We start from the raw sequence: 23382 nt of genomic DNA, 5'->3' as shown, positions 1-23382 counted from the left end.
CACATGTACACACACATGCACACACATGTACATAATGCACACACACACACACATGCACAGACATACACACACACACACACACACACACACACACACATACATACCCACACTTGCGCTGAAACCCTGTACAGACACACAATCCCTTCCTCATATTTGTGCAGAGGAGCAGCACAAGTCTTGATTGTGCAGATGTGTTCCACACAAACACATCTGTACAGGGTTCCCCACTCTTTAAGCCTGTGTAGGGTACTGAAGGTGTAGAATTGGATCCTGAATACTCTGTTTTCTCAGGTTCTGTTCCGTGACCCATGGGTCCTTTCTCAGGAGACCCGGCTTTGCTGTGAGCTTCCAGCTGGCACTGTAGAAACGTCTACAGCATTTGAGAGGCTCCAGGCTGGCTTAGCTAGAAGAGCCGCTTCTTGATCCTTGATTTCTACTGGGCCTGAAGAGAGTACAGGGTTTCTGCTCATCGTGCCCTTGGCTGCTCTGTGACCTCTCTCCCCATCTTAGAAGCAAGTGGGGGTGACTCTGACCCTCAAGGCCTGAGTTTAGTCCTTGTGGCTCATGGGACTTCCCTGTCCCAGCCCACGACCAGGGCTGCAGAGCAGGGGCATACGTGGGAACTGGTAAGGTACCTGTGTCCTGTACCTGAGACGTCTCCAAGTCTCTGCCTCCTAGTTCCTGAGGCCTTTCCACCAAGCTGTGAGGCTGTTGGTTAGAGTTTGAAGGGCTGTGATTACAGCTGTTCTTTCGGGCCACCACAGAGGGCTTCTCTGCTGGATTCAACAAGAGCAGAGACACGTGTGAATAACACATCTTCACTCACTGAAGATGATGTGTCAGGCATATGCTGGGGACCAAAGACAGATCACACATGCTCTGACTCTCCAAGTGCCGTCCTTAGAGGCACACAGCCAGGGATCCAGTTTCTTCGGGACAGTGCAGGGCACTGTGCATGTATGTGTATGTTCTAGTCTCTCTGTGTGTGCATTCTATACCATGTGTTTGCACATGCCTGGCTATGGCACTGTGAGCAAACTGTCCTGAAACCTGTCCTCAGGCCCGCAGGGGACCCATTTGGGGCTTGAGTGGATGGGGACATGGAGCTGTGACAAAGGAACCAGGAAGAACACTGTGCCCAAGGATGGAGCCTGACAATATGCTACACACTTTACTTAGGCCTCTGGTCCCCAGCTCAGTAGCTCCTCAAACATCTCTCTCAAAGATGCAGAAGGTGGGGGTCACACAGCCCAGTTAAGGAACTGTAGGCCAATCTGAGTGAAGTGTGGCTGGAGCCAAGATGGCCATGGTCCTTAAGCAACCCTCTGGGCTTTCTCTTTCTTCCTCACACACCTAGGATGGGCAGAAGGGAGTCTGACATAGAGGGCAGGTAGTCCTGGGGCCTCAGTTTCCCCATGTATTAAAATAGGAATAGCGAGGGCTAGGGATATGCTAGAGTGTTTGCATGCCCAGCATACACAAGAATACTTGATTTCAACACCCAGCACTGCATAAGCCAGAATGAGGGACCGTGCCTATAATCCCAGCATTCAGGAGGAAGGATTTAGAATTTCTAGGTTATTTTTAACTAAATATTGAACAAAATCAACTTGGGATATATGAGACCGTGTGTGTATGTGTGTGTGTGAACAATGATAGGTACATAGGTACCTGCTAAGATTACACAGATGAGATACCGCTGCAGACATGCTGGGTATCTGGCCAGACCACCCTTAATGAGTCCTTTTAGGGTTGCAAGGCCCTCCTTCTGCATAGTTCAAGTTCCCTAGCTTGATTTTGGCTAAAGGCCAGGCCTGCAAAGTCTTCATCCTGGTCACAACTCCCTGCAGAGCGTGCCAAGGACCCTCTAGCTCTGACTGGGGCCAAGGCAGGTAGAGGCAGGAAGGAAATATTCCTCAGTGTAGGGAGAGAGAGACAGAGAGAGACAGAGACAGAGAGAGAGACAGAGAGAGACCTCATTCCATACATCAAAGAGGCTTTCCTGAGACCTAAGCAGGGGTGAGTAAGTGCCCATGGGTGATCCAAGGTCAAGGGTCAGGTACCAGAGCCCCAGAGCCCACCACCACTTGGATGCGTTGGGTAGGGGTAGTGGGGCTGCTCTTCTTCCAAAGACTGGGAGCTGCAATTTTCCTAAGCCAGCGGTCAAGGTGACCACCTGCTCTTTTAGGGCTTCATCCTTCGACGTCTATTCGGAGAGGCGTCAGACCTTCCCTACGGAGCTCAAGTGGCACAGGAGAAATGCTGATTCTGGGGTCCAGGAGAAGCAGAAAGGGGAAGCCCGGGGCTACAGACATAACAGGGGCCCTGGAGTAGGGGAGGGGGTGTGGCGCCACCAGCCTAAGCATTTTTCTCCAGCCATGGAGATTGGAAGCCGGCCTTGGGTATCTTCCAGAAGGAACCGACCAGACAAGGAAAGAGGAACTTGCTTCTCCCGCAGGTTCCCTCTACCCTAGGGTTTTCCTCCAGGCGTAGGGCGAGCAGACGGAGGATGCTGGCCCGGAACCGGCTGGATTGAAAGAGGGGGGAGGGGAGTTGTGCCTATCCGACCGTGGTGGGGTGAGTGTATCTTTAAGTCCGCACCCCCTCCTTGTGGGCGGAGGCCGAAGCTGTGACCGCGCCCTCCCAGGCGTGGGAGGGGGGATCCGGACTCGAGGCGGGGTTCTGGGGGTGATCCTGGCCTCGGTGGCCCCGGGCTGGCCGGGTCTGCGCCGCCTGGACACAGCAGGAGCTGCCTCCGCCCCCGGATGGGCTGGGAGGGTGGGCGGAGTCATCTGGAGCCCGCGCGGGTAGTGCCCGAAGCCCGCCTCGGCGCCGGCAGTCCCCGGCCGCATAGCGCGACGCTCTCCCGGAGCTGCGGCTGCCAGGTAAGCACGCGTGGGCCGCGCCGAGGGAGGATCGGGGTCCCTCGGTTTGGGGCGGAGGCGTCCGAGCCACCCAGGCCTGCCCCAGGTCGGCGCCACCATGCTTTCTCAAAGCTGGAGCTGCTCCCGGGTTGTGCGCAGGTCGATCCCGGACTCATCTCCTGTACTCTGGCTTCCCTCGGAGTGAGGGACAACATGGAGTGGCGACACCCGCACTTCTTGGCCTGGGAGCCCTCCGGGCCAGCTGGGCTGGGCTTCCGAAGAAGTTAGGAAAGATAGCCGCGTTGTGACCCCGGCATGGGGTCCCCAGACTTATCTGCAGGACCCTTGAGGCCCAGGGGCAAGGGAGCAAACTGAGGGGCCTGGCAGGCACTGGCTTTGATTCGCCGCTCGGTTTGGTCTCTTTTGAGGTGGGGTTTCCTTGGTGTGAGCGAGGGTGTGCGTGGAGCGTGAGTACATTCATGTGCCTGAGCATGACACCCCCCTCCCCCCAAAAGACATGGACTTAATAGAAAGGTAGTGTTTGGGACACTGACTGTCCCAGTTCCTTGTAGTGGCCAAGCTGCCCTTGTTTTGTAAATCAGACTCCACAAAAGCCTGGCCCGGGGTGAGCTTGAGGCATCTCTGGTCTTCCAGCCAGAGAGTATGGGCCGGTCCTTGTCTGCCCACAGCCAGTGACAGAGCACCTGTGGCTGTGGGCTCCGGGCCATGCACAGACAGTGTGGGAGGTGGGAGGACTTGGAAGGGCTCTGTCCTGTTGTGGCTCTGTCCTGCAAGGGAAGACAAGAGAGAAACACTTGGCCAGTTCTCTGATAGGGAGTTTGATACCAGCCCTGGGCTGGTAGCCCTAGAAGAAAATGCCAGGAGGTTCCTCAAGGGAATTGCAAAACACCGGCGCAGCGAGGGTACTCTCGCTGGGTGTCCTGTGACTTTGCTGATAGATGTGTTTAAATGTCCTGGTGCAGGCAACCCCACCCTCCTCATTAGCATTACTAATCAGGACCGCTTTGCACCTCGCCTTGTGCGGCGGTGGTGCTGGGGCGGGGGCGGGGGTGGGGGGATGGGATGGGGGCAACAAGCGTAGGATGGCTGGCAAGGACTTCCTGCTTCTGTGTGTCCACCCCACCCCCATATTTTGTTTGCTTTGGGGGTGGTGGTGGTGTCCAAAGACCCATTTGTTTCCTCCAGTCAGATGGAGCGCAGGTTTGGGGCTGCTGAGGTTTGAGCCAGCCTTCCAGGAGGAAGCCCTGACTTCCTTTTTGAAGAGTCTCCTTCGTGGGGGCTGGAGGGAAGGGTGGGAGGCATTGACCAGACGCGGTTTCCTGTGGGGGCAGACCGGCCTGAGGTGGCCCAACTTTGCTCCCTTCTCTGGTGATGGAGTGGACAGGGTGGGGCTCTGGGCAACTCTGACCCTACTCTGCCGCTCTGTAGTATCTGAGACTTTGCTCCGTCCCTGTTGTTCCCCATACTTTGGAGCCGGTGGTAGTGTATCCCAGGCAAAAGTTCTTCTAGTGGGAGCTACCCAGGCCCAGGAGAGAGAGTCGTGTGGGTGGAACATGAACTCATATGCAGGTGTATAGAGCCCTGTGGGCAGACACAGGGAAGAACTGGACATATTTACCAGAGAACAGGCACAGAATGAGGTGGGCTGGCACCCCACAAGCATGGACATGTGAGGGACAGTGTTTGTGAGCATGTGAAGGAGAACTAGTGATAACCACAGACACTTAGAGACAGGCTTGTGTTCCTGGCATTGCAGTCGGCTTGGGCAGCAGATGTATAAATAGGTAGACCCACTGAAGAACAGACATGCATTTAAATTGACATCAGGTCTCAAGGTTCTCAAGAACTAGATAGACCGGGAGCCGGTTGTGCCCTGCCTCTGGTGGGCTGGGGCACATACACAGGCCAGAGGCACCTGCTAGTCAAGGCTAGGGTCTGGCTAGCTGTAGATGCTGAGACATAGTCCCAAGTGACTGTTGCTGTGGTTATGACTGCTGAGCCAGACGTCGTCTTGTTCAGCGTGGAACAGGTACTCAGATGCTGTGTGGCGTGGCTTCCTTCCTGCCTCATGTATCCCAGGCTAGCTTTGAACTTACTATGTAGCCAAGGAGAGCCTTAGACTCCCGATGCTCCTGTCCCTACCTCCTGGATACTAAGGTCGCAAGCATGCTCCACCACACTGATTGTCGATTTTTTTCTATCCCATGTTGGAGATGGTTAGAAGACCCCAAAGTGTTCTGTTTTAGTGTGAAGGTGTGCATCCTCCTACCGGCACAATGACCGGGCTGAGAGTCTGCCTGGGGCACCAGCAGAAGCTTCTTCAGCCTTTGATGGCATCGCTTTGTGACCCCAGGACTTCTGCGAACCTTCCTGCCACTTTGTGCCGCTGTGCCCTGCTTGGCTGTGGGGTTTTCCTGCTGAACTTCCCTAAGCCCCTGCCTGGAGCCTTAGGTAGTTGTCTCTGTATACCAGCGGGAGATATATGGAAGTCTGGGATGAGAGCTTTCTCCTTCTGGCGTGGACAGAGCAGAGTCTCCCACGTTTTGCCTGTGCTTTTGTCTTCTCTGCCTAGCTTGGCACCTTTGGAGCCAGCCTGACCCTGATACAGCTTGACACCAAATGCTCTTGTGACCTTCCAGTCACTTACTGTGGCGGTTACTTCATTCTTAGCCCCAGCTCTCTGGAGGGTTAACTGGAAGACAGTTCATGACAAGTTAGTGACTTTCCATCAGTCCACAGGGCTGTGATCAGGACTGCCCAGAGTCTTTAGCAGCCAGGTGTTTGGCCGGGAGCCCGGGCAAATTCTGGTGTGTAGACACCGTACAAGTCTTTGTTGGAAGCGGCAGCCCCCTCTGTCCCCTCCCCTCTCTTTATCTCTGCCAGTGGCTCCTCCTTGTCCTGGGGTCCTCAGAAAGGGTCAGGAAGTGGCAGGCTGGGTGTGTGGAAGCTTGGGCTTTCTGCCTGCTGGGCCTCTGGGAGGAGAGCCAGTGGTTCGCTAAGAATAGCCCCAAATCATGGCTCTGGCCTCCCGGTGGGCAGCGCTGCCTCTCTCTGCCTCTCTCGCATAGCAAGGCATTTGGAGACCGGCTTTGCATGTTTCATGTGGCCAGCATGGCATAGGGTTGGGCCTGGGACATAGGATCTGTAGGCTCCTGGCTGCAGCTGGCTTTGCAACGTTGCCCAGCCAGGCCTTTGTCTGGGACTTGGTAAAGAAAAAGTAAGTGAGGAACATCCTTGTCACTTGGAGATCTTACCTCCACAGTGTGTCCTGACAGCGCCATCCCTGTCCAGCTTCCCTAACCTGAAGAAGACAGTTCTGTAGCAGACCATCAGATCTGAATCCCTGTCCTAGCTCTGTGACCCTCCAAAAAAAGCACACTTACCGTCTCTGTGGCTTATTTTCCTTATGTAACAGGCTAGGGAGAGGGATTCCCCTGTAAGCGTGTCCAAGAGCGTAAGGCCGGTGTGTACGGAGATGGCTGGAGACTGTCTGGCTCCCAGGATGTTCTAGGGAGACAGTGGGTGCCACAGCCATCTTTAGGATTACATTTTCTAGCAGAGTGGCTGTTGACACCAGAGACACCAATGATTGCATTGTGTTGAATGGGGACAAAGGACCAAATGTCATTTTGATTTGGGTTCTTCCGTGTGGGTCCCATCCGACGGACGGAGCATCCAGCAGCAGTCAGATATATGGCTCAGTTGGTAAAGTTGGGTCTCACGCAAGAACACCCGTAAGTCCCATCACTAAACCCCACCAAAGTGCTGGCTGCAGGCTTGTTTAGTGCTAGGGAAATGGAGAGGAGAATTCCTGAGGCTTCCTGGTCAGCCTGCTTAGCCTAACTGCTGAGAACCAGGTTTAGTGAGACACAGTCTCCAAAAAATGTAAAATAGAAAGTGATTCTGGAAGACATCTAGTGTCAACCTCCGGCCTCCATGCCTGGTCACACATGTGTATGTATACTCACGTGCACATATGTCGATGAAGTACAGGTAGGTATGTAGAAGTGGGTTAGATTCTGGTCAAATAGGAGACAAGCAAGCGAGGCACAGCCTTGAATTTCACCATTCTGCACCATGTGCCTGCCGCCTGCATTGGATCTAGAGGACACAGTTAGCCTGGGTGGTCAGTCAGTCACTTAGGTAGGCTTAGCCAAGGTTAGGTGACTTATCCCAGCACAGGGACTGATGGGGTAGAGGTGGGGTGGCCTCTGAACTTTTCTGTGGCACCGGGATCCAGTCTAACCTGTGGTTAGGGCAACTCTGCAACAGACATATGGTGTCTGGGCTCACTGTGTGCTGTGGTGTTCCAACACGCTCTGGCCTTTGGGAACTGGGTAAGCCACTGGGAGAGACTCTGGGCTCCCAACAGTTCCCAGGAGGAGGGGACTTGGAAATGGATGACTGGAACTCTTGGAGAAATGCGTTTCCAGAGGCAGAATGGCGAGTGTCCTGAAGTGGCCTGCAGTGTCTGTTCTGCTCACCCCCAGCCCCCACCTGCCTCCGGCTTCCCTTCCCCAAGTAGAGGGCAGGAATACCAGGGCTGTTTTGGAAGATTCTCTTTGGAAAGCACAGAGGGAGGGGGAATTTCCTCATTTTTCCTTTTCCTGGACTTAGATTCCCCTCCCCTACAACTAAGTTAACTCCTCTCTCTCTCTCTCTCTCTCTCTCTCTCTCTCCCCCTCTGTTTTTTTTTTTAGACAAGGTTTCTCTGTGTAGCCCTGGCAGACCAGGCTGGCCTCGAACTCAGAAATCTGCCTGCCTCTGCCTCCCAAGTGATGGAATTAAAGGCGTGAGCCACCCACCATCCATCTTCGGACCCTTCTGTTCCTTCCAAGGGGTGGTCCCCTACAGTGCCTCGTTCTAGTGATAGGACCTGGAAGACCTTCAAGCCAGCCATGGTTGGCTGTGTAGGTTAGCCTTGCTCTGGCTTCCAAGTTCTGGGCCTGTCCTTGTGACCATAATACCCATGGGGGCGCGATCAGGGGTTCTTGGAGCTTTGGAGCTTCCTGTGTGTGTAGCTCAGCCTGACTCCCCCACGGCTTGTCAGTGAGCTCAAGGTTGCATGGCAAAGGGCCATCTTGGGACACCAGCTACTGGGTTGTAGAGAAGTGTGCATCAGGCCTCACCCCTGGGCTCTCATGGGCTTCAGCTTGGGTGGTGGTCTAGTTGTTTGCCCACTCTGACCACCTGTATGGCAGAATGGGTGAAAATTGTTTCTCTGCACACATGCACACACGCACGAACACGTGTTCCCATGCTCAGGCATGACTGCAGAGTTCAGAAAATAACCTCAGAGGCCATTCTTTGGGTGTTCTTCCTCAGGCTCCACCCACCTTGGTTTATTTATTTATTTCTTGTTTTTTTTTTCTGAGACCGTGTTTCTCAGTGTAAGCAACCCTGGTTATCCTGGACTCTTTTTGTAGACCACACTGGCCTTGAACTCACAGAGCTCCGCATGGCTCTGTCTCGAGTGCTGGGATTAAAGACGTGTACTACCATGCCAGGCTTCCCCCACCTTGTTTTTGAGACAGGATTTATTACTGGCCTGGAGCTTCCCAAGTCGTCTAGGCTGACTGGCCAGTGAGCCCCAGGAATCTGGCTCTCCAGCCGAGGGATAACACCACGCGTCACCAAGCTCAGTGTTTGGTACCTGATCCAACTCAGTTCCAGTGCTTGGAAGCAAAGTGCTTTATGGGTGAGCTCCCTCATGGGTACAGGCTTTGCCTTTTGTGTTTATATCTGCATACCCTACCCGTGAGATGCTAACATCACCGTGTGTGCGTGTGTGCGTGCGTGCGTGTAGATCAGGAAAACCATGGGTATTGGTCTTTGGCTTCTGCTCTGTTTGAGGCGGGGTCTCTGTTGACGAGCGGGCACCCTCGGCTTAGGGGGAGGGCTAGGATTACAGATGTGCATGACTGTGTCTGGCTTTTACATGGTTCTTGGGATTTGAACTCAGGCCCTCAGGGTTATGTAGCAACCACTTTACCAACTGAGCTATCCCTCTAGCCTCCTTTTTGTTTGTTTGTTTGTTTGTTTGTTTTTGTTTGTGGTTTTGAAGCAGAATCCAGGCTAGCAGCTTGGAACAGTCCAGACTGACTGTTTCTGCCTGGGCAATCCTCCTGCCTCAATCTTCCAAGTCCTGGGATTACAGGCATTTGCTAACATGCCTATCCTTCTGTCTGTCTATCTGTCTGTCTATCTGTCTGTCTGTCTGTATATAGATACTTAGATTTAGATATAGATACAGATATCGTGATAGTTGAGATGGCACAGTGGGTAAAGGCGCTTGCTCCAAGCCTGACCAGGAATGAGTACAGAAGCATTTGCCCTATCAAACACTGCTTGGTGGTGGTTCATCACCACCAAGTAGTTAAGTTCAAAGCTGAGGATCGGTGTGGATATGTCCAGTCAGCAGCAACAAGCAGGCTTCTCGCCCCGTTTCTTATATCTGTTAAGTATTCTAGTAAAGGAATACGGTCCTGCCGGGGCAATTGGTTAGGTGTACGGAAGAGCTTTGGTGTCTTTGAGGCGAAGGAGCAGGGGCAGAGGTTTTCTGCAAATCCCAGAAACTGCTTGCTTAGCCAGCTCTTCTAGGAGTGCTTGGCTGGGGCATCCGCAGTGCAGAAATGCTCTCTGGCATGTGTGTGGGTGGAGGGCTGGGCCTGCCCGCACCTCTGTAGGAAGGGGCCCTGTGGCACGAATGGCACTAGCAAATCCCTGACAGTCAGTTCTGGGCACTCTGAAGCTCTGTGGTCCCTTCCTCCGTGACAGTGTCCTAGATAGTAAACAGCCCCTGCCCTTCTGACCGTGCATCTTTCTTCTAATTTAATAATTTGGTTTAGTGTCTTAATGCTATTGTCTGAAGCACTTCTCGGCCAGGGGTCCTGGTGGGCAGCGGGGGGGGGGGGCTTGGGATGACTGTCCAGGTGCCGCCACCTATTTAATCAACCCCTGTTTACTCAGATTGGGTTGACTTGTAATTTAGGGACACCAAATGGGGATGGAACAGAGCTGTCACTAAGGAGCCCCACAGCCTGGCCTTGCTTAACCTACATTTTTGAGATAGAACCCACCCTCCCTCCCTCTCTCTCTCTATCTCTCTTTCCCTTTCTTTCTATCTTTCCATAAGGTCTGGCTATATAGCTCAGGCTGGCCTGGAACTCTGTGTAGCTCAGGCTGGCCCAGAACTTCCTGTGACCCTCCTGCCTCTTGAGTGCTGAGATTTTAGGCCTGTGCTACCACACCTGGCTTGAGAGTGAGTCATACAAATCTCAGGGCACCCCTCTGAGGCGTTCAGTTCAGCAGCTTCTGTTTAATATTCCAGATGGCGCACCTGTCACCGGGGTCTATTGATAGAGCATTTTCACGAATCCCCAAAGATACCTTGTACCATTCATTAATAGTGTCTACACCCCGATCCATGAGTCCACTCTCTGTTTCTATAGATTTTCTGATTGTGGACACTTCATATAAATAACGCCAGTCAAACTTTGTGTGTGTTTTTGTAGACTGATGCCCCCAATCCCCACCAAGACAGTGTCTGATGTATTTCAGGCTGGCTTTGGCTTAGTATGTAGCAGAGGGTGACCTTGAACCCCTTATTTTCCAGCCTCTACCTTTCCAGTGCTGGGATTACAGGCATGGACCATGTTGTCCAGTTTATGCTGCCCTGGAGATCCAACCCAGAGCTTCATGCCTGCAAAGTAAACAATCTACAGAGTGAGCCACACTGCAGCCCAGCCCCAGATTCCCTTTCAAAGAGATTCCGCATTCACACAGAGAGAAAAGCACTCACTTGTTTACATTACTCATATTACAGTGTAATTTACATATGCATAATAGACCTAAGTGCCTTAGAATTTAGGTTTTGTTTAACCAGGAAGCAAATTTGAGGTGCTTTGAGCAGGGCTAGGTAGTAGAGCACTTGCCTGTCTTGCGCAAGGCCTTGGGTTCCTAAGAAAGCAGAAATACAAAGGACAGTAGAAAGTCAGCCATGGGTGGTGAGCCCTGCTGTTGTGGGAAGGAGGTTGCCAGTGCTGGGTGGGTGGCAGAGTCTCTCCTGCCACACTGCTTGCTCCTCCTACCTACATCATGGACAGACTATGTGTATCAGTGGCTTGGGGCTGGGTGGATGGACTAGGGTAACCAGGCCTCCCAGTTAAGCCCAGTTACCCATGAGTGACTCTGCATGTCTGTCTTGGTAGGTCACCCTTGACTCCTGGCAGGGTGTTTTGTTGGCTTGCCGATAAGGGGAGAATAAAGGCACTATTGAAGTTGTATGCAATGGTTCTTCAGCCCACTTCTTGTGGGAGTCAGGACTTGGCTCTGCAGCGATGGGCTTAGCCCAGAACACACAGATGTTCTCCGCTCCACCGTGGTCCAGCCTGTTTGGAGACTTGACCTTACTCAGGCACCGGCCATGCTCCTGTGGGGGTGATGTGGCTTAGTTGTCCCTCTCCACTGCATGTTCTGACTTGAGCCACAGTCTTTCTTTGTGCTGTGTGTGATGCTGTGGCCTTCCTGGGGAAGGGATTGGGCTGTAAACATGGGAACAAACTCCCGCCCAGACTGCACATCAGTACAAAGTGGTCCTTACAATTAAGGTGTACTTTTATTTTATCTGTGTGTATATTTATGCACCATTGTGAGTTTCGGGAGCTCACTGAGGTCAGACAGGGCACTGGATCTGTGGAACTGTAGCTACGGAAGAGCTGCCATGTGGGTGCTGGAGAACAGACCCGAGTCCTCTGCAAGAGCAGCCACAAACTGCGTCCTCCCGCGTTCCTGGGGTGGACGTGTGCCTTGTGTCTAACCTGTGGGCGTTGTGATAACGCTGTCTTGTGCCTTCTGAGGACCAGGAGTGCTCAGCAGAGATGCCCAGGAGTGAGCTGCTGGCTAATAGACTGGAGATCCTTGTTCTACCAAGAAGGAAGCTGAGGAGCTGACAGAGGACCTACAACAGGAAGTGAAGTGTCACTCAGTCTGTCCAGACTCCCTAGTCTCCCCCACCCCCACCGTGGCTGCAACTTCCAGGTCAGGCTGGAGTGGGGGAGGGGAACTGTGCCTTGTAGGAATAGACATGCCCGCTCAGAAGTAGCCTTCACCTTCCTCCTCCTCCTCCTCTCTGCCCCCATCCCTAGTCCCAGCAGGGCAGGTGGTCAGGTTTTAGTTTGTCCTTGTCTCTCTCTGTTTCTGTCTGTCTGTCTGTCTGTCTGTCTGTCTTTCTGTCTGTCTTTCTGTCTGTCTTTCTGTCTTTCAACAAGCCCTCATGTACCTCAGGCTGGACTCAGACTCACTGTGTAGCAGAGGCTAGCCTTGGATTCCTGATCGTCTCCAGCTGCCCAGTTCTGGATTATGTGTGCATATCACCACACCTGGTGTTATGCAGTGGTAAGGAAGGACCCAAGGCTTTGTGCAGGCGAGGCAAACACTCTGCCAACGGTGCCATGTCCCCAACCTCATCTTTTCAACCAGTAACTCTGTACAGATGAGACACCATCTCTTTCATCCCTGGAAGCTTCTGTCCTGCTTCCTGGCTCTGTGATGAACTGTTATAGGGGTGACAAGACTTGGAGGCACACGGTGACCCTCCTCATGTTTTTGGCTTATTGAAACACCAGTGTCCTCAGGGTTTCTCCATGTGATAGCGCCTGCCAGAATTTCCTTTCTGGGCCATTATTGTTCTTGTTGTTTGTGAGAGAGTCTTGTTACGTAGCCCAGGCTGCCATGGAATTATTCTTTTTTTTTTTTTTTTTTTGGTTTTTCGAGACAGGGTAGTCCTGGCTGTCCTGGAACTCACTCTGTAGACCAGGCTGGCCTCGAACTCAGAAATCCACTTGCCTCTGCCTCCCAAGTGCTGGGATTAAAGGCGTGCGCCACCACGCCCGGCGGAATTATTCTTTTAGTTTAAAAAATTATTTTTACCTTATGTGTATGAGCGTTATGGGTATGCCTGGTACACATGGTGTTCAGAAGAGGGCATCAGGTTCCATGGAACTGGAGTTACGGATGGTTGTGAGCCATTGTGCGTGTGCTCCGGATCAAACCTGGGTCCTCTGGATCTGGAGAGGATTGTAACTGCTGAGCCATCTCTTCAGCCCACGGCTCACATTTGAGGGTTGAGTGAGGGGCAGTTCCAGGGAAGAGGCTGACAGTTGCTGTTACTTATCAGGTGCCACCTGGACCTGGCTCAGAGAAGTTCATAATATGGCCAAGGTTACATTGTTGAACAGGGTTGGATGACAGGGTTAACGGACCATGTAGCCTAGGTTTTGTCTGTGTCACTGGCTATAGAGCAAGGTTTTAGATCCCTGTCTGGAATCCTTTTCGTCACCTCTGTCATCAGTATATGGAGCCTCTGGGGAGCCAGGGCCCAGGTGTCCCCCTCCTTGCTGTGCAGGAGCCTCAGCACCAGGCAGGGGCCTGCAGGCACACAGCCCTCAGAGCGCCCAGCATGAGGCTCGCAGGGAAAGCCCAGGCCAGAATGGCTATAATGCAGGATGTCCCTCTTGGCAGGACTTTCCCTGAACTAACAGTGCCAAGGACTTCAGGATGGTGAGGACAGATAAACAGGAAGAGGAGAAGAAACCAAACCGCCATCTTCCCATGCTGCCTGGTGCCTCTCCCTGCTGCCCTCTTGGCCCAGAGTCAGGAAGGACAGAGAGAGGCGGGTATGGGGAGCAGGGAAGGGGAGGGGGGCTGGGCTTAGTCTGTTAGGGCCTTAGTGCCACCATTTGTCATGATGAGTGGGGTGAGTTTGGCATTAGGTGTCACTCCAGTTTAATTCCGAGCCAGTATGCTCTGCCACCCATCTGCATTTGGTGGCCTGCACAGTATAAGGAACAAGACCACAGAGGCAGGTGTCTGGGGGGCATGTGCGTGGGTCTGGCTGAGGTCATCTCAGCCTGGCTGGCCATCCTCATTATTTTAATATTTGTATTATTTATTCTATGTGCATGTATTAGTCAGGGATCTCTGGAGGAAGAGAACCGAAAGATGGCAGAATCTCTGTGTAAAGGGGATTTATTAGAGTTGCTTACGGGCTGTGGTCTGGTTAGTCTCCGAACAGAAGGTCCAAAACTCCAATAGTTGTTCAGTCCCCGAGGTTGGATGTCTCAGCTGGGTATCAGTATACCTTGGAATCCTGAAGAAATAGGCTCTGTTACCAGTCAAAGGAGGAGCTTGCTGGCAAGAGGGAGGGGAAGCAGGCAAAATGCCCACATGTCCTTCTCCATGTCCTCGTATGCGGGCTGCCACCAAAGGGGTGACCCAGATATAGATAGGGTGGGTTTTCTGACCTCAAATGATCCAGCCAGGAAAAACCCTCAGAGGTGTGCCCAGCTGCTGGGGTCTTAGCTAATTCTAGGTGTAGTCAAGTTAACAACCCCAGGTAGCCATTGCCGTGCATGGGTGCTTTGCCTGAATGTGTGCCTGTTTATCGACGCTTGGTGGCCGATGGGGGTGGGGAGACCAGAAGAGATCAAGACCTCCTGGGACTGGAGTTACAGACCTGAGCAGCCAGTGCTCTTAACGTCAGAGCCATCTCTCCAGCCCTAGCTAGCATTATTTTTGTCTTAGAGACTCTGGCCTCTAAGAACAGTGCTCTAGTCCAGGCTGCGAGGTTCTGGGGCAGAGGCTGGAGTCTAGGGGCCAGCTCTGGCTGGTGTCAGGGGGTACACCTGGTCTGGGCTGCTGTTGCTATGGGAACTCCTTTCTCTTCTCTTAGAGCCGGTGGGGTGGTGTTATAAAGGGACCAAGCCTCAGGCTCCCCATCCCAGGGAAACTTCAAATCCTTCCTAGGGTGCCTTTCCACGTGGCCACCTGAAGCTGACTTAGGCTGTGGCCATGCTTCCATGCGGTGGCTGAGCCTGGGCAGCACACCTCACCTATGGAGTGATACCTGACATCTTGGTACAGAGCCCAAGGTACTTGGGGTCCCCCTCCCACCCTCTGTTCTAGACCATGTGATTCCTAGGAGGCTCTGAACAATGCTGAACATACGTGTGTGTGTGTGTGTGTGTGTGTGTGTGTGTGTGTGTGTGTTCCCTTCTGGAAACAACACCATTATTTTTCAGGCTCCGTTCCCTCACCCTCTTCAGGAGCTTTCCCTGATGGGTAGTTAACATCTTCTGCAGCTCAGTGTAGCAGAAAACGTGCTGGAGTCTCTGGCCTTTTTGAGCCCCAGTTTCCTCATCTGTGAATTGGGATGACTAAGGTGTTGGGGGAGAGGAGAAAGCCTGAATTTTCTTCCCCCAGCGTGTGTGGAGCTGGCCTGGATTTGGAGAAACATGGCCTTCTCAGGGTTAAGTCCCTTCCGTACCAGAGGCGGAAGCAAAGAGGACAGAGTGTGAAATGAAATCACTTCCCTGCCCAGGGGTCTGCCCTGTGCCTGGCTTTTGCAGTAAATCCTATTTCCTCCCCAGCTTCCATGTGTCTACACACTCCCGGCTCCCATGACCCCACGGGTCACTAGCAGGTGGGGGCTCCCGATGGAATGCTGGCCCATCTTTCATCCGGCGAGGTCACTTCCTGTCTAAATAAGCCATCCACCTTTCCTGCCTGGAGTCCCATCAGTGGGGTCCAAGGAAGCTGTATGGCTGTGGTCCGGGCCAGAGACAGGCCAGTGGTGTGAGGTGAGCAAGCTTCATGGCTGCCCTTGTGTCCAGTTTCTTCTGGGGAGCCTGTGCTGCCTTTGTGAACGAGAGCACTGACCTGGCCAAGACAGCACAGAGTAACCCCATTTAACCCTCATTACCCTGCAGGAAATGGGGTGTGGAGAAGCCAGGGCCTGGCCAGGCCTCTGGAGCAGGACAGCGCTGGCAGAGAACCCGAATCTTGCTGACTTTCAAGGTCCTGGTTTTTCCTACAGGAAGGTGTTTATGAGTCTGTCCGCGGGACTCAAGGGCGTACCCGCTTCTGGGGGAGGTACCGGCATGTCCTTGGCTATAAAGTTGATAGCGAATCGTGGCTGCTTGTCCCAATGGCCTTACTGTGTATGGAGTATGTCTGTGGTTGGAGAAATGGAGAAAATAAGAAAATCAACAGAGAAAGCAGAAACAGACTTTTCCCTTTGAATGCATGATGCTTTTTGGTTTGTTCCCAAGCACCACAAAACCAAACCAAACCAATTCAACCAACCAGAACAACCCTCAAAAAATCAGAGATGATAAAAAGTATTTGGAAAGACGAGAAAACCACCTGGCTATCCCTGTTCCCAGATACCACACGCAGCCCCAGCATTTGCAAACAGTTTCCTGGCAGATGTGTGTTGTGTGTGCGCTCAGCTGGAGTGACATTGTTTTGGTTTTTCCAAGGCCCTTTCATGTCTGGCCCAGGGGAAGCCTGCTGGGTGTCCATTTCTGGTTTTGCATTCAGTGGGCTGGGATCTGTTTGCTTGGTTCAGTGTGTGGAGAAGGACCGTCGGTCCATCAATTCCTGGGTGGAAGGAGATGATTTAGTCACCTGGGGACACTTTTGACACCAGCAGTGGACTCTGTTTATTTATTTTTAGATCCAGTCTCTATGTGGCTCTGGCTGCCTGGAGCTTGGTAGGTAGACCAGCCTGTACCTGCTGGGAGTCACCCTCGAGCTATGGCGTTGGCACAGAGGTTAGAGGGTGACTTTCCGGGCTTGGTTCTTTCTCCCTTCTGCATCCTGGGAGCTGAACTTAGCTTCTCAGGCCTGGTGTCAGGTTCTTTTACTCAATGAGACATTTTTGTTGGCCCAGGAGTAGATTCTTAGAAGTGAGCAGAGAGTTTGGAAACATTAGGGACATTTCAAATGGCTTTTCTGTGACTTTGCAACCTCAGGTGCAGGCCTTTGAGGAAATCCTGGCTTAAAGAACCACCCTCAGACAGGGTTTCTCTATGGCTTCAAACTCACCCGTCTGCATCAGCCTCATGTGTGCCGGGATCTGCCATCATACCTGGCAGATCATGTAGCCCAGGCTGGCCTTGAATTCCCTGTGTAGCCAAGGATAGCCTTGAATTTCTGATCCTCCTGGCACTAACTTGTAACTTGTACCACCATACACAGTTTCTGGGACACTGGGGATTGAACTCAGGACCTTGTGTGTGCTAGGCAAGCATTCTACTGACTGAGCCAGACCCCGGCTTGAGGATTACTGTTACTATTACATGTATCATCTCACTAATCTTTATGCCTTGAGATTTTGGATCCAAAAAGCCAGTTTGACTCTGGCTCATAACCAGCTCTGGTATAGCGTTCCTCCAGACTCCTCTTACCCTGGGGCAGGCAGCTGAACTGGGTAGGCACAGAGATACCGAAAAGCTGCGGTTTTGGGTAACTTTCACTGCCTCACTGAGAACACTTTTAGATGACATGGGTATATTTTGTCACAGTGTCTATGGGGAACACAGGCTAGTCCATGTGGGACACTGCCTTACTACTTGCCATGGCTGTGACATTTTTACCCATGGTGGCTTTTGTACCATAAAATACCAGCCTATCAGGGAAAGCAGCATACTGTCCCGTGTGTTCCCGTCTGGGTGACCTGGAATGAAGATGCTGGGGACCTGGGACTCCAAGAAGCATGCCTACAGAACTGCAGTCCTGTGACAGATAGGTGCTGGCCTTTGTTTAGTGTCTGTGCTGTCTTGGGGGGGACTCCACATCACCTGGTCATCGTTGTAGTCATTGTCATCGTCGTCGTCGTCCTCCTCCTCCTCCTCTTCTTCCTCCTTTCTCTTCTAGTTTACTAGTGTCAATCTCAATGCCAATGCAGATGTTTTCTTGCCCATGGGGTGCTTCCGTGTGGAAGTCAGAGGTTAGCACAGGGAGGCTATCTTTCTCAGCTGCTCTCACTGATTGAGACAGTCTGGCTGGCTAGCAAGCCTCAGGAATCTGTGTCTCAGTATCCCTGGGGCCGGGATAAAAGGTGCATGAGGATTTCTTTATGTGGATGTTAGGCACTGAACTCAGAGCACCTTGAGTATTCAGCAAGCACTTTACCTACGGAGCTGTCTCGACAGGTCCTGAGCTCAATTCCCAACATCCACATGGTGGCTCACAACCATCTGTCCTGGGATCTGATGCCTGGCGTGCAGGTGTACATACAGATACTCACTTACCTAAGATAAGTAAATAAAGCTTAAAACAAAAAACAAAACCCAGGGCTGGGGAGGTGATGATCAGCAAGCAGGTAAAAGGCTTGCCATTGTAGATGTGAGGGGAGGATTTCAAGTCCCCAGCTCCAGTGTTGGATGTCTGGACTGGCCTTTTGGAAAGCAGGGTCATGGAGTCTCTGGGAAAAAAAGCTGGCTAGGTAGACTGATCAATCAAGAGCCCTGGGTTCAGCTGACAGATCCTGCGCCAATGAATACAGTAGAGGGTGATTGAGGAAAAGACCTGATGTCTGTCAGTGTCGCCTTGGGTCCCTATATGCACACACATGCACATAGACACCCTCACCACACACACAGACTCTTGCAAACAAGACACCCACACAGACAGACAGACAGACAGACAGACAGACAGACAGACACACACACACACACACACACACACAGAGAACAGGACAACAACTGAAAGATTTGCTTGAACTTTCAAGTTCTGCTCAGAGCCTTCTGCATCTCTGGTGGGCATGGATGAGGGTGTGGAAGGTGTGCAGGTAGAACTTGGAGCTTGCCTGTTTTTTCTGGTCCCTCTGAGAAAGAGGAGGGCGTGACTCAGGAGAAGAAGCCCAAGGGTCTCAGGCAAGTGGCTGAAACCCACCCATTGTGTAGTTTCAGATGGAACACCTACCTCTCTACTGTCCACAGTCTCTGGCCTCTGACCCTCCCTCACAATCCTTTGCTGTGTGAGATCGAGCACATCTGCTTGTCATTTGCAGTGGATAGTTACCCGAGGTGGGCCTTGTCGTATAGGGACTGTGTTTCCCACCCCAGGCTAAAATTAAAATTGCCTTGTGTTGTCTAGATCATTTTCAATGAGAGACTCCTATGAACCCAACCTTCTGTTCTGTATATCCTTTGTTTACTCAAGTGACCCCTTTGTGCCAAGCTCTGGCCAGGCTCTGGGATGTATCTGAAGGCTTGAGCCCCAGGACTTTCTGGGGGAGGGCATAAGCTTCCCTCACTTTGCATGGGGGGAGAGGGGGAGAGGCTGAGCAGGAGGCTGTGGAATGAATGAAAGCAAGACCAAAAGTGACATAGGCTGGCGAGAGGCCCCGAGCCTTCCAAACTGGGTAGGCCTGCCAGCGGAGAGGCTACCCACCAGTGACTAGAATTTCCAAGACTCCATTCTGGCCTTGTAGTGAGATGTTCTTCTGCTCCGTATTTCTGTTATTGATATTCTACCAAGGCCCCTTGATGTTGCTATTCCTGTGACAGTGAAGATCGCAGTGTATTGTGGGTTCTGGGGGGTCATAGTCTGGAGGAGACAGCTGGGCCTGCTCAGGGAAGTTCTTCCTTGAGTCTCCCCCAAGTCCTTTTGATGGGGATCTGTTCTTACCACTTGCCAGAAACAGGGCCTTCCCTGGTTCTGGGCGAGCAAGCAGATAACCAGAGAAGTGCAGGGGACAGATGGGTAGGAGACTCTTGGTTCCATCCCAGTGCCTACTGTTGGTGAATGTGGGCAGGTCTCTGGCCACCACTGGGCCTCAGTTTCCTCTTCTGTAACAGAGAACAGAATGGGACCTCTAAAGCGCCTTTAGCTTCAAAGCTAAGATACGTGTTGGTTTCTGAAGGGGGTGTGTGTGTGTCTGACTCTACTGTGAGCATCCACGCACACGTGTGTTTGTGCCTGGAGTTAGGAGTTGAGGGGCAAGGCCTGGGAAGGAAGGGTTCAGTCTGAGCTCTAGGTATAGACCAGAAAACGTGTGTGTACACGTGTACACACATGTGTATGTGTATACACAAGTGAGTATGTGTGCACACATGTGAGCATGTGTTCACATGTGTATATACATATGTGTTGTGTGTAGGTGTGTGTGTGGAGTAGAGTCAGGTTTTGTGTGTGTGTGTGTGTGTGTGTGAGAGAGAGAGAGAGAGAGAGAGAGAGAGAGAGAGAGAGAGAGGAGCATCTTCTCCCCACTCCCTCCCCACTCTGAAAGTTTTCTGACTCCACTCCAGCCCTTTGGTTCCCCCATCAGGGGAACCCTGGATTGTGGTGACTTCCCTGTATTTGTTCTGAAGCTGGGGCAGATGTTTCCTGCAGCTGGCCACTCACTCAGCCACTGTCCTCAAGATGCATCAGCCTATTTTTAGCTCCATTGTTAATTCCTGGGCATCTGCTTCCAGGAGCATGTGGGAGGCTGTGGCCCTGGGAAGGACACTCCCTCCACCCATCATGCTCTCTGGCTCCCTGCTTCTCTGTGTCCTGTGAGAAGCTAAGTGGCTTTTCAGACGGGTACTTGGGACCTCAGTTTGTTCCATCTGCTGAATGGGCCAATAGCCCTCTTCCTCACAGGGCTCTGGAGGGGCAAGAAATGTGAAATTCACCTAGTAAAGAGATGTTTTGAAACTACATGTATTGGGTTCAAATCTATGGGCTGCTGTACTTATAAACAACACATTGACTGTGTGGGGTTGGGTTGGGGGCTTTGTTATAGGGACTAGAGTGTGAGCTGATAGCAGCAAGGCTTTTCTGGTGGTTATGGGTGAGTGAGGTGTGTGTGTGTGTGTGGTGGGGTGCTGAGGGTAGGGGAGGCAATTCCAGATGTGGAACCCAAGAAGATCACAACACAGAATCAAGGAAGAGCCTGTGTCCTGGGAGATCTGTTAAAGGAGATAACTGTGAATATGATCTGTCTTAGTTACGGTTTTACTGCTGTGAACAGACACTATGACCAAGGCAACTTTTTTTTTTTTGTTCGTTTTATTTTTGTTTTTTCAGGTAGGGTTTTTCTGTGTAGCCCTGGCTGTCCTGGAACTCACTCTGTAGATCAGATTGGCCTTGGACTCAGAAATCTGTCTGCCTCTGCCTCTCAAGTGCTGGGATTAAAGGCATGCGTCACCACTGCCTGGCCCAAGGCAACTCTTATTTGGACAACATCTAATTGGAGCTGGCTTACAGGTTCAGAGGTTCAGTCCATTATCACCAAGGTGGGAACATGGCAGCATCCAGGCAGGCATGGTGCAAGAGGAGCTGAGAGTTCTACATCTTCATCTGAAGGCTGCTAGCAGAATATTGGCTTCCAGGCAGCTAGGGTGAGAGTCTTAAAGCCCATACCCACAGTGACCCTCCTACTCCAACAAGGCCATACCTCCTAATAGTGCCGCTCCCTGGGCTAAGCATATATAAACCATCACATGACCCAACAACAGATTTTGAGATTTTTTTTTCTTTTTTGTAACTAAATTGCACAGTTCAGGACAGTGCTCTTTGTGGACGGCACCTTTCTGCCCCATCATGACACAATACATGCCTGTATGGCCTCATAATTGTAAACTTCAGTGTGGATACCCCTGCGTCGCTCTTGACAATTCTTCACCCGTTGTGGTCCAGAGAAGCCGAAAAGGTTGGTCATCATGCTAGCATCTCTTTCTGGGAGCATTTCTGGAGCAGGTCTGGGGATGGAGGCTCGCAGTTCCACCTTGAGGCAGAAGCCAGCTCAGTGGCTCTGCATGTGTTGGGCTGAGCACTGCACTGTCAGGAAGTCTTGACATGCCTGAAGGAGTCAGCTGCCAGATGATTGACAACCACCCATCTGGTCCATCCCTTCACCATCCACACGGAAACAAAGATGGCCACAGAGAAGGCGAGGCCGACCCCAAGGCCTGACAGGAGGTCGGGGCTGAGGGACCAACCAGATGGCTTAGTGGGTAAAGGCAGCTCCTAGTAATGATGCCAGGAGCTACTGGTGAAAGGAGAGAACCAGCCCTCACAAATTGTCTTCTGACCACCCCATGAGCACCACGGCAGAAAAATGCCCCCCCCCCAATAAAATAAATTTTAAAGAAATGTAGTTGGATGTGGTGACACACACTTTTGATTCCAGGTAGAGGTGGGCACAGAGCTCTGTGAGTTCAAGGTCAGCCTTGTCCACATAAAATTTTACAGGTGAGCCAGGCGGTGTTGGCACAACACATCTTTAGTCCCAGCACTTGGGAGGCAGAGGCAGGCAGATTTCTGAATTCGAGGCCAGCCTAGCCTGGTCTACAAAGTGAGTTCCAGGACAGCCAGGGCTACACAGAGAAACCCTGTTTCGAAAAAAAAAAAAGAAGAAACCTTGTTTTGAAAAATTAAAAAAGAAAAATAAGAAAAGTAGGAAGGAAGGAAGGAAGGGAGGAAGGAAGGAAGAAAGGGAAAAAGAAAATTCCAGGCCAGCCAGCACTACATAGTGAGACCCTATCTGGATTCAACCAATCAATATTTATTTATTTATTTATTTTTTAAAGATTTATTTATTTATTATATGTAAGTACACTGTAGCTGTCTTCAGACACTACAGAAGAGGGCGTCAGATCTTGTTACAGATGGTTGTGAGCCACCATGTGGTTGCTGGGACTTGAACTCTGGACCTTCGGAAGAACAGTCGGGTGCTCTTACCCACTGAGCCATCTCACCAGCTCACCAATCAATATTTAAAAAATAAATGAAAGTAAGTCAAGGCTGAGAAAGAAACTGTGGTGCTTCTTCAGTTCTGGGTAAACTCAGTTGAGTGTTGTTTTGCCTAGAATCTTGCACATGGGGGAGGTGTGTGTGTGAGATATTTTATTATTTGATTTCTTTTTGAGACAGGGTCTTATGTAGCTCAAGCTAGCTTTGTAGCAAGGATCACCCTGAACTCCAGATGTTCCTCCTAAATGTTGGGATTCCAGATGTGCACTGCCACACTGCTGTGTGGTGCTGAGGGTGGAACCCAGGGCTGTGGTATGCTAGGTGCACACTGCTCACTGGCCACTTCCCTAGCCCCGGAAGGGAAGATTTCAGTGCTAGACAAGGGAGTTTAGGTTAGAGGCCACGGGGTTCGGGTCCCTGCGGGGTTGCTGGAATCCCAAGTGGAGCATGAACGCTTATGTAAGTTGCCGCTGTCCTTCTGAGGCCCGGGTAGCCCTCAGGAAATTGGGCAGATGGTGCCCTCATGGGGCAAGAGAGTCTAGGTTTCTACTGACCATAAAGAATCTAGGCTGTCTTCGCCCTGCTTGGTGAGGTGCCCAGCATGTTTGTTCAGGACTCATGAGGGATGCAGAGGACAGAAGCCAAGGGGACAGCTGCTTTTCTGCAGTTGCTCTGGCTCTTCTGGGAAACTACTGCTCACTAGCTCTGTGTGAAGCAGACCCGCTTGCCTTGGGGCCTCTCTCTCCTGATGCCTGCTTCTTGCCTTGTGGGGACTCTGGGGGCTTACAAGGTCTCCTGAGGGATAGAGGGACACGCACTCTCTGAGCTCCTTTGCCTTCGGGAGCATCAGAGGCCAGGCTCTGCAGCGGGGAAAGGGGATGCCTGGTTCAGAACTTCCTAGAGCCTGCAGCTGGAGGCAAAGATGACCTAATGATAGGTTCTTGTCTGTCTGTCTGTCTCCTCCATTGCT

The 23382-nt window shown here is 51.9% G+C and overlaps 1 protein-coding gene across 5 annotated transcripts in view; it reads left to right on the top strand.

Moving 5' to 3' along the window:
• The first annotated feature begins 2630 nt into the window (after positions 1-2630).
• Positions 2631-23382, top strand: part of Pald1 (phosphatase domain containing, paladin 1) — a 63891-nt gene continuing 43139 nt past the window's right edge. For 2 of the 5 annotated variants that reach the window (XR_380400.4, XM_006513707.4), the window contains exon 1: positions 2631-2885. The gene's annotated coding sequence lies outside the window, so the exon portion shown is untranslated. Of the gene's footprint in view, positions 2886-15422; positions 15524-23382 lie in introns of those variants that run through there. The other 3 variants (NM_013753.2, NM_001372378.1, XM_006513706.4) reach the window with 3 other exon arrangements.

The sequence above is a fragment of the Mus musculus genome, chromosome 10 (assembly GCF_000001635.26).
Source record: "Mus musculus strain C57BL/6J chromosome 10, GRCm38.p6 C57BL/6J".
NCBI lineage: Eukaryota > Metazoa > Chordata > Mammalia > Rodentia > Muridae > Mus > Mus musculus.
The sequence above is the reverse complement of the archived record's forward strand: the minus strand, read 5'-3'. Positions and strand labels throughout refer to the sequence as shown.